Source organism: Daktulosphaira vitifoliae, unplaced genomic scaffold (genome assembly GCF_025091365.1).
Source record: "Daktulosphaira vitifoliae isolate Bord-2020 unplaced genomic scaffold, ASM2509136v1 Scaffold_3, whole genome shotgun sequence".
Classification (NCBI taxonomy): domain Eukaryota; kingdom Metazoa; phylum Arthropoda; class Insecta; order Hemiptera; family Phylloxeridae; genus Daktulosphaira; species Daktulosphaira vitifoliae.
In genome coordinates, this window is record NW_026099574.1 from 27697076 (window position 1) to 27708261 (window position 11186).

At 24.8% G+C, this 11186-nt stretch overlaps 1 protein-coding gene across 2 annotated transcripts in view; it reads left to right on the top strand.

The window, feature by feature from the left end:
- LOC126900685 (E3 ubiquitin-protein ligase MARCHF5-like) overlaps nucleotides 1-11186 on the top strand; it is a 45866-nt gene that overhangs the window by 32205 nt on the left and 2475 nt on the right. The gene's annotated exons all lie outside the window — the stretch shown is intronic.

Consider the following 11186-nt stretch of genomic DNA (forward strand, 5'->3'; position numbering starts at 1 on the left):
AATGATTAGTTTAAGTTATTACTCTTAAAAATCAAAAAAATATTCCTTATTCAAATAAAAAGTAGCTTAACTAGATTTGTCCATACAAACAATTAAAATCATTAATTTTTAATATTCTTAAATTATTTATTGTCGAATTAAATTTGATATGATAAAAGTATTCAACTACAAAAGTAAATAATTTTACTTTATAATTTATTAATTTTTTAACTCTATTTCTGTGTGCTACTACCAGTCTATAATATGCCAAATTTTTTAGTAATATTTTGCTATATAAATCATAAATTTAAAAAAAAAATGATTTTTAGTTTCACCTGAAGTTAACGATGGAGTTTTACAATTATAATTATATTTTTGATAATATGCTCAATTGAGTAAATCTTTTTAACTACTTTGGTTTGATTGGTTCATTTAATTAAAGTAAATTATTAAAATTAATTAAGTTCTGAATATTTCAATTGCAGAATTTTTTTAAACACCAAAAGTTATTAGGATATGATTACTATTCTTTCTATTTCAGTTATCTATTACGATAAAAATGTAAAAAAATCGAATTTTTCTGACAAATGTACTGTAATTAGTAATTATAAAATTTCCAGATTGCATATTAATCTTAAAAATTTCATTTTTTTCAATTTAATAATGTCAATTTCAAACTTGCAAGTTGAACTATAAGTTATGGTAACAAATTCATTTTTTAGCTTCGATGCGAAGCTGAGAAGGTATTTTTCATTAAAACTTTCACTTTAAAAGACAATAAAAAATAGGTTCAAAATGATTACCTTTAACATATTAAAAATCAAAATCAGTATTAATTTAATACAATTTTTTTTGTTCTTAATTATTTTTTTTTATATGTAAATACTTATTTTTTAATAATAAGTAATAATATTAAAACTTAGAAGTAATAGAAAAAGTTTAATTGCACATTTGAAAACATCACGAAAAGTTTATTTAGAAAAGTATATTTTTTTTCTGATGAAAGTTCCTTTTGTTTAGTGTATTTATTCATAAGTAACAAAATTTTTTTATTAAAAAGTATTGCATAAATTCCTTTAAATTTGTATACGCATTAAAAGTATATGAATATACAACTCCTTTTTATTTTTATAATATCTCCGTAAAAATTACAATATTATATTATTGAATACCACTTTCATACTCAATTTAATTACTGTAATTATTATGTATTCATATATTATAGTTATAAATCGGGGTAAAATTAAGGGAATAAGTGTTATTGTTGTTTTTGAAATAATCTACCAATTTCATTTTTTTCTATTTAATAATATTTATTTCAAACTTGCAAGTTGAGTTAAAAGTTATGGTAATAAATTCATTTTTTTTTTATTAAAACTTTCACTTTAAAGAACAAAAAGAAGTAGGTTCAAAATGATTACTTTTAACATATTAAAAATCAATAATAATTTGAAAATAATTAATTATAAAAATTATATAATATATAATTAAAATAATTACTAATCTGGATATAATTAAGGAAATAGGAGTTGATGTTGGGTTGGGTTGGTTACATTTTTAACTTTATAATGCTATAACTCATTGAAAAGTGTACGAATCAACACAATTTTTTTATGAGAAATAATATTTTTTAATAATCCCTTTTTCATTCGACATACTTTATCTTAATCAGGGTATTAATAAGAAACTAGCAGATAATGTAGCTTTTGTAATTATCCACCAATTTCTTAGAATTAAACATTATCTACTGATTTGCATCGAAGCGTTTCTTATGATAGTGATTTTAATCACTGTCAGATTAAATCTATACTGGACCCAACTATGCAACATCCCCACTATGCCGCGACCCCACTGTGCTGGGTTTTTAAATATAAAAACTGTGCTATCTGTTAAAAAAACAATAAAAAAAAATTATTTTTGTTTTGAATGATCTTTAAGAAGTCTATAATAAAAATATAAAAAAATTCTGAACTATAGCCATAGACACAAATATGATTTCATATGGAATGACCCTAAGACAACTATTAGTAAAGTATAGGGAAAAGAAGAAAAAGCTATGTATGGTATACAGGGTGGCCCACCACTCACTGACAACTTAAATAACTTTTGATCCAGTTAATATTTTTAGCTGATTTTTTTTTTAAATATTAGTTAGACGTTAGGTCTATAGCTATATCTCAATAATTAATTTTTTTACATTTTATTAAAAATATTAATTATTTTTAAATTTTAAATAAAATGTAAAAAAAAAATCTAAGATAGCTATTTTGTAGAGTAGAATTTAAGAAAAATTTTAGTAAAAAAATATNCTATTTTGTAGAGTAGAATTTAACTCAAATTTAAAAATTACTTTTTCGACATTAAAAAAGTAAAAATTTTTTAATAAATTTAATTTCTTATGTCTTATGAACTTTTTTCTATGTCAATTAAATTATATAATATTGATGAAAGTCAGTGTATTCCCTTAATAAGATATTTTAAGATAAAATAAAATACAAAACCCAGAATTTTAATAAAAAAGTAGCATATTTTTGAATACGGTAGCCATTAGCGCATAGGGACAAATTTTTTTTTTCATTTTATAGTACATAAAATAAGCTTTATTTTGATATATTTTTATAGGATGCAGTATTTCCGGAACATTTTCAAAAATTAAGTTGAAAAAGTTAGTTTTTGTAAAAAAGGTGCTATTTTAAAAAGTTATGGAAGTTTTAAGTGAAAAAAATGACAAAATTCATCGATTTTTAAATTTGTAATTGTTTTGGAGATTTACCCCATTTGCGGGAACGAAAGAAATTTTTTCAATTTTTAAGGGTAATGTCTTCAACTAGATATGATTTGTGATCTTTTGGTGTATTGTTGAAAGAAATCGGTCCAGTGAGAGCTGAGAAAAAGTGGCAACAGACATAAAAAAAAAACACATCATGGTAAAACCAATACCTTCTCAGCTTCGCATCGAAGCTAAAAAACTTAGTGTAATTATTAAATTAAATACTACTATAAGATACCTAAGAACATTTTAAACTGAATGTGCAATAAATCACTGTATTGAATTTGAAACTTATTAGACATTCAAATACTTAAAGACATTGTCAAGGATACAATGACCTTAGCTTCGCATCGAAGCTAAAATTCGTTTAATATTTGCTGCATAATGATTTTTTAAATTACAATAGTATATGTTTTTTGATGACTTTGAGGACATAGGTATATAAATATAAACTCGTTAATCAAAATTAATTGCATATGAAGAACTTTATTTGAAATTAAAAGCTATTTAACAAATAAAAACAAAATATACATTTCTTACAATTTTATAACTTAACACCTAAGTTTGTAAAAAATACTATTAAAATAATTAAAGAATAAAATCTAATTTTCTTTTTTTGTCATTAGCAAATCTATCAATGATATTTTTGATATTACTATGAATATTAATATTTTTGTGAATATACAACAAAGCAAGACCTGTTAATCTATCTTCACTCATTTTGGACCTTAACCATGTTTTAAGCAATCATGAAAATTTAAAATAAAAATTATATGTTGCGTGTTCTATGAATAACACGAATGCTTCAATATAGAGTTATAATACACTATGTCAGTACATATATAAATATATATATTCTATTATTGATGTTATTTCGATAAAGCAATGGGTGTTCCTACACAATTCGCATGCACTTATTATTTTAGCTTCGATGCGAAGCAGAGAAGGTATTATTTACTAAGATATGTTTTTTTTTTGTCTGTTACGCTTTTTCTCAGCTATCACCGAACCGATTTCTTTCAACGATACGTCAAAAGATCACAAATCGTATCTAGTCGAAGACATTACCTTCAAAAATTGAAAAAATTTCCCTCGTTCCTCGTAAATGGAGGAAATCTCCAAAAAAATTACAAATTTAAAAATCGCTAATTTTTTCAATTTTTTCAATTTTTTTTACTTAAAAGTGCCATAAATTTTTCAAAAATGAACATATCAATATAATTCTTTTTTTTATATATGCTTGATATCTTTACTTATCATTTGGTATATTTTTTTTGTAAATCTGACACTTAACCTGCCCACAGGTGGGGTTTTAATATGACAACTTTTTCACAAAAAATTTACTTTTTCAACTTAACTTTTGAAAATGTTCCGGAAAGTCTGACACTTTTATATATATCTTAAATTAAAGCTAATGTAATGTACTTTATTATGAAAAAAGAAAATTTGACCTCTGGACTTGTCTTCGTGGTGAAAATGGCTACCGAATGCAATATATAATGTATGGAAAATAATATTTTTTAATAATCCCTTTTTCATTCAGGATATTAATAAGAAAATAACAAATCATGTAGCTTTTGGAGTAATCCACCATTTTTTTAAAATTAAACAATATCTAAAGATTTGCATCGAAGCGTTTTTTTTTATAGTGATTTTAATCCCTGTCAGATATCATTATACTTGATCTAACTATGCCACGTCAACACTGTACCTCGACCCCCCTGTGCTGGGTTTTTATTTTTAGATTCTTAGATTCTAAGTTCAAATTAAAGGTATTTTAATTTAATCAGTAAGCCAGTAGCTAAGGAGGGAGCGCGCGCCCCTGTCCCCCCTATCTGGATCTGCCACTGAGGAGAACATAGGGAAGAAATGAATCAATGACTTGTGGTGTGAAAAACAGCTATTGAAGGAAAGGGATTAAGAATAAGTAAGAGTAAGACAAAGTATATAGAGCACGAGTTTGACAAAGGACAATGCAAGATGATGAAATGAGGAGACCAGTGACGACGTGATCAAGCGATGATATGATAGGACAAGTTAAAGTTCTAAGTATTTAGGAACAGCTGTGCAAAAGAACGCTGGTATTGACGAGGATGTATAACACATGCGTTAATTATGGGTAGGTGAAGTGGAGAAAAACGTTAAGTGTGTTATGCGATAAGAGAACTTCAATAAGGCAGAAAGGTTAGTTCTATCTGACTGTAGGGAGACCAACTATGACATATAGAGTGTTGGACGGTTGGAAAGAGAATAGTGCAAAGAATGAGAGTAGCAGAAATGAGAATGCTTAGATAGATGAATGAAATGACTAGAGAAGATAGGATAAGGAACGAGTATATAAGAAGGAGTACACTTGTGTAGCGTCAATCGTTAATAATATGAGGAAAAACAGACTTAGATAGTTTGGTCATGTTATGAGTAGATAGGAATCGAAAGTTGTGAGAACCGTTATGGAAAAGAATGTTGAGGGAAGAAGAGGTAGAATAAGACCAAAAAAGAGATGGAGGAATGTAATTGAATGCGATATGAGAACGGCTGATTTGTATGTTGATAATGTAGGAGATTGTGTCAAGTGGAAGATTAGGATAAGGGTATACAATCCCAAGTAGTTGGAAAAAAATGTATTATTTGAAAGCTAAATTGGACTTTTATCCTATATCAAGTGTATTTTCATTAAGCTACATGACAAAAATTGTGTGCGATAATAAAATTGTGTCATTACTCAATATTTTGATTATTAAAAATGTACTATATCCAATCAAAACAAACTGAAGTCTTATACAATTATTTTATTAACTTAATATAGTGTACTTAAAGAATGAATTATAATATAAAAGAATAAAACATTTTATTATGTAGATAATGTATTCAATTGTATTTCTATGATTTTTTAACAACTAAAAAACATATAAAAATGATTCATAACTATAAAATTAGATTAATTATTCTAATATTGAACTCTTACTTCACGTGGATTATTTTCCTAATTTAGTCTAATTTAGATTTGATGTTTAAAAATTAAATACCTTTAAAAAATAGGTTAGCATTTAATTCATATATTTACATAAAAGAGATATTATTATCATAGATTAAATATTTTGGAAATATTATACTTGATTTTTAAATTTCAACATTTTTTTATTATTTATTTATATATGACTAAAATCTAATTTGTAAAAATAATAGTGAAGACTGATTGAGATTTATTGTCTGCTTTCTTGTTACATTAGTTATTTTATTGTTACATTAAATTCATGACAAGGTTTACATATAATTTAACTATAATAACTTACCCTTTATGGTTTATTACAAGGAACACAACACGCTCTCATGATGTAATGCCCGACTATTTCAGTTGATGGATGTTCGAAAATTTATCAGGCTAAGTGATCGTTACTATGTGTAGCATTTAGATAAACATGTCCCTCATGGCATCTTAAAGTTTTAAAGGCTTAGCTGATAAGTAGATTTTTATGGCTTACGATTTAAACCCATACAATCGTTCTTGTAGCGAAAACAATCAAATTATAGTTTTCGGATGTAGCACATAGAAGTATATACTTTACGTAAAATTAGTTAATTTTATCACATAATTTTCTTGAGTATATTCTAATGGTTCATGAAGATGCTTGCAGAATGAAGAAAGAAAATACTATAATATTAGTGTTCTGAGATCATACGTACGCTATTTTATTTTCTATTGCAAGAAACTGAATTTTCCGAGCTACCATTGAAAGTTATTGACTTGGCAATAATTATTAGCTGAATAATTAAAATTACCCATACATTTCTTTAAAGAGAAATTATAAATACGCGTTTTCTTTAAACTTTCAAGTCTATATTAACTATATATATTTATAGTTAATATTATATTATAATAACAAATAATACGTTTTTTAAACGATTATCATACTTAATTACAAATTACTTAAGTCTTTGTATGAGCTCGATATTTTGTTTAATTCTTACATTAACCTCGTAATGCATATAAGCCAATAAAAATACTGACGAAATTCTAAGGTTGTTTAAATAAACATATTTCATTAAAATAACAGTAACAGAAATTAATTTTTTCTTTTAAAAATTATTTGTATCTTTTTTTATTATATAAACACTAAGTAAAATGTTAAAACTTTGATTTTTTAAGTAAGAAATTATAAAAATTATTATTCCTAAAGGAAATAATAGATATTTCATTTTTTAATATAATTCTTATCCAACATATATTTTATCTAAGAAATTGCGATATATTAAATTAATTAGAATTAAGTAGAAAATTACTTCAATTGGTAAATTTTCAATTTAGATTTTACGAATATTTTTTGAAATTGTGTAAGGTTTCAGCCTAATCAGTAGGCCTACTATTTACCCACTGCCCAGGGGAACACTGGGCAGTGACCTAGTGCCGAGTCAAGCGAGAATAGTTCTCGTTGATGGAGCTACTAGGTTTTGATTTAAAAAGAAAAAAACAAATGTTAACAAAATGAGGGAAAAGTAAGAAGAAAAAAAAACATAATCCATGTATAATATAATAATATATTTTTTTTAATTATTCAAAATTTATTTGTATCATTTAAAAACATATACGAGTATTCAATAAAAAGAAGGGAGAAAAAACAGAAAAAGGTGCTACGTACACAATATTTATGAAAGGGTACAAAGGGGGATTTTATGTATACTTGTTGTTGATTGATGACTTCTTGAGGAGACACGGTAACAAGTTTAACGGCCCATAACAGGCCATGACTGACTGCTCAGCCCATCATGTCTCGACGTTTGTTTTTCAAAAAAAAAAACAACAGCCTGGTTGGTTGACACGCTCGAGGAACAAAAAAGTGACTGCTGATCAACTTAACGTTTTATTAAAAAAAAAAAAAAAACGGAGGAAAAAATAACTAAAAACAAAACTCAGTTTTTGTCATACTAAAGAACATACAGACAAATCACTTGTCGCTTCGGTAGTATAGCTGAGAAGATAAATTTCAGTCGTCATGGCATCGTGTAGTGGTCGGTGGCGATGACGCCGGGTGGTGATGGTGCCAACTTTGAACAAGATCATTGGGGGAAAATACAAAAATATTGGTACAGGTGCACAGTGTACGGTCAGCTGATGACAATAGGATAACAGATATCGGACCGGTTGACTGATGGAGGTTCTACATACACAACTATCAAGAAATACTTTACGCCTAATGCACACACCACTAACTGATAAGATTTAAATAAAAACAAATTAATACAAATTTTACAACATTACAATTGTTATAAATTTATATATTTGATAAGTAATTTATTGAACATATCAAAAACAACTTAGTACAATTATTACACTAAAAATAATACACTTAGTAAAATCTAATTTCGCAACATGTTATTTATTTTGTTATTGTATAAATTACGTTTTCGTTTTAAGTAGAAGTATAATTTTCTCATTGGCTAAAAATTAATTTGATTTATAAAATCCCTAAATTATATACAATTGTACCATATTACTGTAACTTTAGCTTGAAATTTGAAAATAAATCTATTTATGATTATAAATATTTTGTTACTACTACATCAAATATACTATATTACTTATAATCAATAAACTTTTGGCAATTTTAAATAATTTTTAATAAAATTATATCAAATATTATTCCAAAACTGTGTTATTTATGACTACAGTGTTATTGGCCATAAATATTTGTTACTATATAAGATAACCTTTATAAAAATTACAATAAAAAAACAAATGCACAATTTATATAAAATATATATTATCTAACTACACCTTAATTAGAATGTATTATACTCTTTTTGTGGTGCATTCAAATATATAACTATAAAATGTATGAATATATTGTAATGTTGTATTATGCATAATTCAAAGTTTTTCTTTTTTACTATCAAATCATTATTTTATTGTATTTCCTCTAATATGGTTTTCTATCGTTGTAATATAAAATAATTTAGTTTTTATTTTTGAATAAATATTTTATCTAAAATGGTGGATAAATATTTACAATATAATTTTAAAAATTTATAATGTTAGGTTACAAATTACATTTCTAATATTATTCAATTTTGTGTTTTGTTAAAGAGGGGAATAAAACACTTTCTTTTATTTCATAATATTATTATAAATCATGGTGATTATTAAAAATATTTCATATTTTATATTGAAGAACTGAATATATCATCATGATAAAATAAATAAATAAATTTACAATGAAACACTTGACAACATTCTTAGACGTTTCCTTTGAATAGACCTGTTTTATAATATCTAACATTTAAAAAGAAAGTTTTTTGAGAGATCAATATTTTTAATACAACACTTTGTTCTTAACTTATTATATCATTATTTTATCATTCAGTGGTAAGAACTTGGCATGGAAGGATTTTGTCCATTGGGTGAATATGCATATGAAAAATGTTCACTGTTATAAATGAAAAAAAAAGTAAACCAATTCGATGTAATTATTATAGTTCTGGATAATGTATCTACATATCACTTCCCTTATAATTATATTCCTGATTCCGTGCTGTTTTTATATAAATAAATATATTGACAACTTTTAAGTTGTAATTTTATTCAAAATAAATATAATTAATTTTATAATTTGATGTTCTAAATTAGTTATGATAAATGAATAATACTCTAAAATGTGCATTCTTTTGATCTACTGTATTTTTAGGTGTGACATACTTTATCAGTAGATATATTTGATTTATTCTATCAACTATAATAAAATCTTTAATTTAAAAATAGTTAATAAAGTATNTATTCTATCAACTATAATAAAATCTTTAATTTAAAAATAGTTAATAAAGTATACTGTATCAATAATTTTAAATAAAAACAAATTATGTTGTGTAAAATAAAGCTCTGTAATTTAAAGTTTATTCACTCATCGGTTCATTTTTTGATCGAAATAGAATATTAATATTGTTCTAGTGGTATTCAGCACAACTGACAAACATTTAGTGTTAAATATTGTTTTGTGTTTCAGTTCTATCGTGTTAATTATTCGAAGTTTCCTTTATTTTACTAATATAAAGTATTCAAAGCAGATTAATAATTTGAATTAATTTTACAACATGTAAATAGGGCTCCTTAAAATAAACAATGCTTATGTTCACCATTAATAATCTTCTGTCTTATGATTATAACACAACCATATGTCATTTCTGTTTTACTTTTGTATTAATAGATTTTTCTACTAGAGAGTAATTTCAAGGGTAAAGGTTATATAATAAGATCCAGAAATGTATTTATAATGACTATAGAGTTTTGATATCTTATCTCTTGGCAACTTAGAAGATTATAATTCTCTATAGATAATACAAATTATTTTGTTGGTCCCTTGAAAATTCTTATTTATGGGATTTTTGTTTTGGTAAGTTAAATGAAAAAAAAGTATATATATATATAGATAACTAAGTCGGTTTTCACGAATTATTAGTTCTTAATTAATAAAGAATTATACTTAATAGAATTTTCTTTTTTAATTATATATACTAAATTTTAATGATTATGGTGGTATTTCATGAACTATTAAACTAAAAATGCAAAAAAATTATAAAATAAAAGTTAACATATTTTTTTAATTCAATTTTTCTTTTTTGCATATTTTTACCTTTTTGATGCATTTAAAATAATTAAGGAAAATAATTAGCAGGTCATTTTGCTAACAATTATTCTAGCCCTACCCAAAAATTTAACCAAATATGCAACTATGTATCAGATATATAAGAGAATAATTATTATACATAATATTATAAAAATTTAAATATAGAATCAAAATCAAAATAAGATATATCACCCTAATTTAAGTAGTAATTTATGGGTTGTTTCTTAACGGTTTATCCGTCCTTTTCTTATTATCTAAGAATGATTGTGATTTTAAAAACTGTTCAAGCATCAACATTTATAAAATTGTTTGTTTCTATGTCAGATATATTGTTTTCATTTATTTCTGAATCTTGTGAAGTCAGGTTTTCCATAGTAATTCAAGTTTTTAATATATGAAATATTGCTTCAATTTTATTATCTTATGATAAAGTACTTTGAAATCTAATATCTAAATAGGTTGCTGTAAAAAAAATTAAATAATTTTAGCTTCGATACGAAACTGAGAAGGTATTGGTTGGTTTTACTATGTGTTTATTTTTTTTTTGTCTGTTACGCTTTTACTCAGCTATCACCGAACCGATTTCTTTCAACGATACGTCAAAAGATCACAAATCGTATCTAGCAGAAGACATTACCTTCAAAAATTGAAAAAATTTCCCTCGTTCCTCGTAAATGGGGGAAATCTCCAAAAAAATTATAAATTTAAAAATCGCTAATTTTCGAAATTTTTTCAATTTTTTTTACTAAAAACTGCCATAACTTTTTCAAAAATGACATATCAATATAATTTTTTTTTTTATAGTTGCTTGATGTCTTTAC